We start from the raw sequence: 7,116 nt of genomic DNA, 5'->3' as shown, positions 1-7,116 counted from the left end.
ATGATTTCAGAGTCCATGCCCTTAGACCTGGCAAAAGGGACCTCTACCCTGGGCACCTGTTTTAGAAAGCCTCCTCCTCTGGAGGGAGGATGACTTAAGGCCAAGAGGATGTGTCTACCCAGAGCTCATGCCTCCCTGCTCCCAGACCATGCTCCAGTTGCCAGAATGTCCTGCCAAACAGCCCCCAGCCCACTTCCAGGACCTCTTCCTGGGGTCCCATTTCCTGAACACAGGGAAGGAAATGCTGGGGGACACACCATCAGCCCTGGTGGCCTGAGTGTGGGTGGACATGCCATGTGAGGCTGCCTTGAGCACAGACTTTGGTGTGAGGCCCCTCAGGTTGTGGGACAGAGCCAGGAATGGAAAGAGAACCCGAGAGTCAGACTGGGGACTGGAAGAGTCCCAGAATTCTAAATATAAATCTTCCAGCTGATACTGATATATTTGTCAAGATAAGAGGGTAGAACATGTTTTATTTAATAGTTTGTTAGCTTTGATTTATAACTTTTACATATTTAGACATTTGGTATGTAGGCTATATTTTTTAACTTGCCTGGGGCCCCACAAATATTAGGGGTGGGCCTGCTCATCTCACTAGAACCTTCTGATTCCTTTCCAGTCAGGGAGTGGTACCACTCAGTGACGCAGGCCAGAAAACTGAGCACCATCTTCATCTTTCTCTTCTCCTTCACCCCCCAACAAGAATCAATCACTGAAGCCTTTTGGCTCTTCCTTCTAAACCTCTTGAGCACTGCTTTCTTCTCTCCATCCCAACTGTCAGCTCAGAGCTCAAGCCACAAACATCTCCCACCTGGGTTAGGAAGACAGCCTCCTATCGCAGACCATGCCCCCAGTCCTGCACCCTCTCATCCATTCTCCACACTAGACCGACAATGATCTGTCTAAAATGCAAATCTGAGCTTCTCACTTTCCTGTTTAAATGACTCCTGGCTGCTTTCTGGATAAAACCCAGATGCTTGGATCCTTCAATATCTAGCCATTAACAACCAGTCTCTGTACCCTGCCACACCCACAACTGTTTATTCTGACCACACTGAATTATCTGCCTTTTGTGGAAGAGACCATTTAATCCCCCTCTTCAAGCCTTTTACTTACTGCTCCTTCTCTATGGAACATCCTTCCATTCTCTCCCTATCCAAGTCCTTTAAGTCTCTTGTAAATGTCACCTCTTCCGGGAAGACTTCCTTGACTACCACTTTCCAGGAATGGGATAACATGTCCTTCCTATGTGTTCTCACAGCATCCAGTGCTCCCTCCTATAACACTGTCACACTGTGTTGAAGTTATTTGTCTTTTAATTCTCCGTATCCCCTGCTAGACTATCAGCTTTTCAAGGGCAAGGACTCTTATCTTATCATCCACTATTCAATTATTAAAATTTATATTGAGAGGCTATTATGTGCCAGGCACTTTTCTAAATGCTGAGGATACAGTGGTGAGGTCCCTTCACTAGAGGAGCTTATCTTCTAGTTGGGGGGGGGGGGAGCAATAAAAAATAAAAATAAAACTATGGTAAGTGCTAAAAAGAAAAACAAAGGAGGAAGATGAGATAAAGAAGGGAATGTGGTGGCTATTTAGATTGGAAGGTGAGTTCTCTCTAAGGAGGTGATATTTGAGATGAGATCTAAATGAAATGAGAGAGTGAGCATGATCTGGGAGAAGAATGATCTGGGCAGAGGAAACAGCAAAGGTCCTGAGTGGAACAAGACTGGTGCATCTGAGGATCAGTAGGAGCCTACTGTAGCTGAAACCTGGAATTTTCTTCTACAGGACCTGGTAAAACCATGAGGAGATTTTAAGTTACATGATCTGATCTACATTTTAAAAGATCACTTTAGCTACTTATTGTGTGGAGAGCAGACCGTGGCAAGACCAGACTGGAATCAGATAGACCAGCTGGGAGGCCCCTGTAGTGGTCTAGCAAGAGATGTCAGCCGTTTGGCCCCGGTGAGATCTTAGAAGTGGTAAGGGGTGAGCAAATGTGAGATATATTTGTATTCTCAGAGTCTAGCATGATGTCTGACTAGACATTCAATAAATATTTGATGAATGAATTAAGAATTAATTAATCCAACTAAATGAGGACTCTGAGCTGGAACTGAAATCATCCATCCTTTAAGCCTCTACTGAATCTCAACCCTTCTACAAACTGGAAGTCGATAGCTGCCACTGACAAAGAATCAGGACTAGGCTACATATTTGTTAATTCCTAAAAATCCATGGGGAGATGATAAATAACCCAAAAGGAAAATGGGCAAAAAGACATACATGAATAGGCATTTCACAGAAGAGGAAACATGAGTGGCCAATAAATATATGAAATGCTCAACCTCACTAGTAATAAGGTAAATATAACTAAATATAAGCTCAATAAGCAACAGAATCCTGTATAGCACAAGGAACTATATTCAATATCTTGTAATGGCCTATAATGAAAAAGAATATGAAAAGTAATATATATATGTACAACTGAATCACTATGTTGTACACCAGAAATTAACACAACATTGTAAATTGACTATACTTCAGTAAAAAAATAAATAAATAAATAAATAAATAAAAATAAATTCAAATTCAAACCACCATTTTACATCCAACAAATTGACAAAATACTAAATTTGGTAAGGCTAGGGTACCAACCAAAATTCTTTTTTTTATAGTCTTTTTAAAAAAAAGTTTTATTGAAGTGTGTTTGATTTATAATGTTAGTTTCAGGTATACAGCAAAGTGATTCAGTTATACATATATACATACATATATTTTTTTCTTTTCAGATTCTTTTCCACTGTGTTATTATAAGAAATTGAATATAGTTCCCTGTGCTCTACAGTAGGTCATTGTTGTTTATTTTTTAACACCTTTATTGTGGTATGGTTCCTGTACAGTAAACTACACATATCTCAGATGTACACTTCGATGAATTTTGATAGATGTATAGACCAATGAAACCACTACCACAATAAAGGTAGCTAACAGTCCCATCACTCCCCAAGAGGGGCAATTTTCAAATTCCCAACTTGTCCCCTCCTATCCCCTTCAACCCCAGTAACCATGTTTGTTGTCTGTGTCGGTGTATCTGTTTCTGTTTTGTAGATAAGTTTGTGTCCTTTTTTTAATATTCTATATATAAGCGATATCATATGGCATTTTTCTTTCTCTTTCTGGCTTACTTCACTTAGAATGACAATCCCCAGGTCCATCCTTATTGCTGCAAGTGGTATTACTTTACTCTTTTTTATGGCTGATGTAGTATTCCATTGTATATACATACCGTATCTTCTTTATCTAGTCATCTGTCGACGGATATTTGGGTTGTTTCCTATCTTGGCTTTTGTAAATAGTGCTGCTATGAACATTGGGGTAGCAACCAAAATTCTTACATATGGTGGTAGACATAAATATTGGAAAACAATTTGACATTATCCAGAAAAGTTGAAAATATTAAAGTCCTGCAACCCAGCAATTCACATATATGTACTCTGAAGAAACTCTTGCCCATGTACACCAGGAAAAATGTTCTGAGCAGCATCGTTTGTAAGCGCAAAAAGCTGGAAACAAACCTGACTTTTCATCAACAGGAGAATCAGTCAACAAACTGGTGAGCTATTCTACATCAATGAAAATGAATAAAATATAGCTACCTACATCAACTTGTGAATGAGTCTTAGAAACATAATGTTGAATAAAAACAGCAAGTAAGAATTCTACAAACAACATTATATCGCTCCTAGAATGGATTAAAAAAAAAGGCCAAAATAAGCAATATGGTAAAAATATGAGGAAAAACCTTGAAAGGCTAAACATAAAATTCAAGGATTACTGTAGGAGAGATGCACGTGGGGCCCGTGGGTGGTATTAGTAATTTTTTTCTTTTCTTTTATTGGGGGTTGTTTAATGGGTGTCCATTTTATTATTATGCTTCATAATTTATATAAAATGCCAGCCCTGGGGAGGTAAGGATTCTTGTCTTATTTTATTCACGTCTGTGTTTCCAGCACCTAGAACAGTGCCTGGCACACAGTAGCATCACAAAAAAATATCTATTGAATAAATGATAGGCATTACTGGCACTATTTTATGTGACTCAAATACTTCACACTTTTTTTAAAAAAGAAAAAAACCTACTTTAATCATGGTGCTCCCTTGATCATTCTAGCTGGAAATGACACTGCCTCCTCAACACCTATAACCCACATCACCTATTAAATCTTGCTGCATATTCTAGTTATATATGTACATATATATATATACATATTTCTTACTGATTACAAACTTATGAAGGCAAGGGATTGTGCTTTCCATTTTTTATACTTAACGATACGTAGAACAATGCCTTGCACATAGTAGATGCTCAGTTAATATTTGTTGTTTACTTGAAGTCACAAAAGAGAAGGGCAAACCAGGGAGAACAGATCTATGCTATTTATTTTTAAAGCCAAAAGAGAATTTAATAATCATCTTGTATTTTCCTACAATCTGCAGCTGAGAAAACTGAAGTCCAGAGAGGTGATTTCTCAAAGTCACGTAATTAATTAGCAATAGTCCCAAATCTAAATTCAGATCTCTAGCTTAGTGTCCTTAGCTCTTCACAATATATCACAATGAATTTTATTTTCTGATTCGCCTGTGTGTGGTCAGAAAATAGCAGGGATCAAACCTGTTCAAATAGATACTCAATCATTGTTTCTGATAAATACATAGTACATGTACAAATTCATCTTACAAATTCAAAGGAACTCTGAAGCCAAAGCAAAAACTTGTTTGGCCATCCTTCTGTCACCACCTCTCCCACTGATCCCTCTCTTGGAAGCCTGGATGCTAATGACCCATTTCCTTTCTCCATCTACTGTTTTCTTTCTCCAGGAGTAGGGAGGTTTACTGATAGCTCACAGTCCTGCTGTCCAAGGGAACTGATTTAGCAAGAGAAAGTAGAAAATCCATCAGTCAGTGCCCACTGGCCCCAAGAGCTTGAAATTAACAATCACAAATAAATAAAGGAGCAGAAGATTCAAGAATAGTCATTACTGGCAGTGCAAAATTACCACTTCAACTTGTACAAAACTGCCTGTTTATCAGACAGAAAAAGAATCCTAGAAAGTTTATATTGGATGGCACCTTAGGGATCACCTACTTCTCCCCCTGATTTTTCCAAATGAGGACACTGGAGCTTTGAGAGGTGAAGTAACTTGTATAGCTGCTCAGCTACTCAGTAGCAGGGCTGAGACCAGATTTCCAGTCTCCTGCCTCCAAGACAGCTGTTCTTTCCATGCTGCACACTGGCAACATGTGCATCTAGCAAAATGCATCATAAAGTAGCCTTGTCTTAAACCATCAGGAATGAAAAACGAACTATTCAAACCCACCCTCTTCTCTTTGGAATTTTTTTTTCTTTGCGTTTCTCTGTGTCCCAGTCTCTCTCTCTCTTTATCACTCTTATGCTTCCCTCTGTGAACCCCTCTCTCTGGGTTTCAGACTGAACTGTGGCATGCCTGCCGGCATGATTCTCTTGATTTTTCTTCTCTAAGCTATTGTGTTTTCAGTCCAAAGGCAAACATGCATAAGCCAATCAAGACACTTTCTTGGTGACCTTTGTGGGAAAGAATTCTCAGAATTTCTATATGAGAGGTGCTGGACCTCCCTCCTAGCCTATCCAGTCAATTAAAATGAGTCTCTGGCCCCGCTGAGGGCTGTTAACCAATCCTAAGAAAGGAAAAATCAATCTCATTTCTTCGTCACCACTGTGCAGGGAGGCTGCTACCCAGTCAAAATCTGCCACTAACAGTCATTAGGAAAACTGGCCAATCAGGCCAACCTTGTTACATGGTCTGGTAGGAAAAGAAAGGGATTGATTGGAAAGGATAGTTCTGGCTCCACACCCTTTCCTTCCTGGACCCCAGTTTTCACTCGGTGAAGTGAAGGAAGAACCCTTTCCCAAGCCCTTGGTTAAGAAGATCCCTAGACCCTTAGCTAATGTTCTCTCTCGCTCGCTCTTTCTCTCTTTTTTTTTTTTTGCTAATGTTCTCTTGGATCATATTTTGCTGGCTTCAAATTCACCCTTCTGCACATAACCTCCAGCCACTTTCTGTAGTCTCACTATTCCCATATCAATTTAATATCTGGTTTCAGACCTGGTGGCAAAGCCCCCAGGATTCTCAGCCCTCCCCACAGATCTCCACCCACTAATCTGTCAAATAATTTCTTTTGCGTGATTTACGTAGGTGAAAAAGTTCAGTAAGTGACACTTGAGTCTCTTTCAGGAGATATCACTGCATGGAGCTTGCAATAAAGTCGCCAGAGAGCAGAGCAGAATTGAGCTGCAATGCTCCCAACACTATTACTACTAATAACAAAAACAACGATTATAATTATTACTATTACTAGCATTTATTGAACACTTACTGAGTTCCAAGCACCTTGCTAAAAGCTCCACGTGTCCCAATATTTGCTGCGGGGTAAGCACTAATATTATTCCCAATTTACATAAAAGAAAATCGATACAGAGGGGTTAAATAGCTTGCCCAAGGTCACACAGAGATTAGGGACCCAGGTGTGTGAACCCAGAGCCCACCACTGAGTGGGGGTCAGGGAGGATTAAACATTGCAGACTGTGACAACTTTTGCAAGGAACCAGCTTTAGCTTACTCGCGGGCCCCTTCTCCAGTTCTCCTTTGGGATTGTTAGCGATATCTGAGAGGGGTCTAAATTGTCTCAAAGAACAGCTGCAACAAGCGGTTGGTGGTGGCGGCTCCTAAGAACCGTGGACTTTCTGCCTCGGAGGATGTGAAGCCGAGAGCGAAAAGGAATTCATTGCGGGCGGGGTGCGGGTGTCTGGGGACTTCAGGGCATACCCTTGCTAGCCTGTCTTCCCTTTCTCCTCACAGCATCTTATACGGTGCCTGGCACCGCTTGGTACTTGGTAAAATACCTGTTGATTAATTCCAAGGATCCTAGCCCCATTCCTCAGCTACCCCCTACCCCCACTCCAAATCAACAACTGGAACTGGAGGGAGATGTGGGCATTTCAGGGGAACCAGTAAGAATCCTCATCGAACTGGAATCGTGGATTTAGGAAAGGCGGGAAGTCTCTCACCCTTC

This window comes from Camelus dromedarius, chromosome 11 (assembly GCF_036321535.1).
Source record: "Camelus dromedarius isolate mCamDro1 chromosome 11, mCamDro1.pat, whole genome shotgun sequence".
NCBI classification, from domain to species: domain Eukaryota; kingdom Metazoa; phylum Chordata; class Mammalia; order Artiodactyla; family Camelidae; genus Camelus; species Camelus dromedarius.
The sequence above is the reverse complement of the archived record's forward strand: the minus strand, read 5'-3'. Positions refer to the sequence as shown.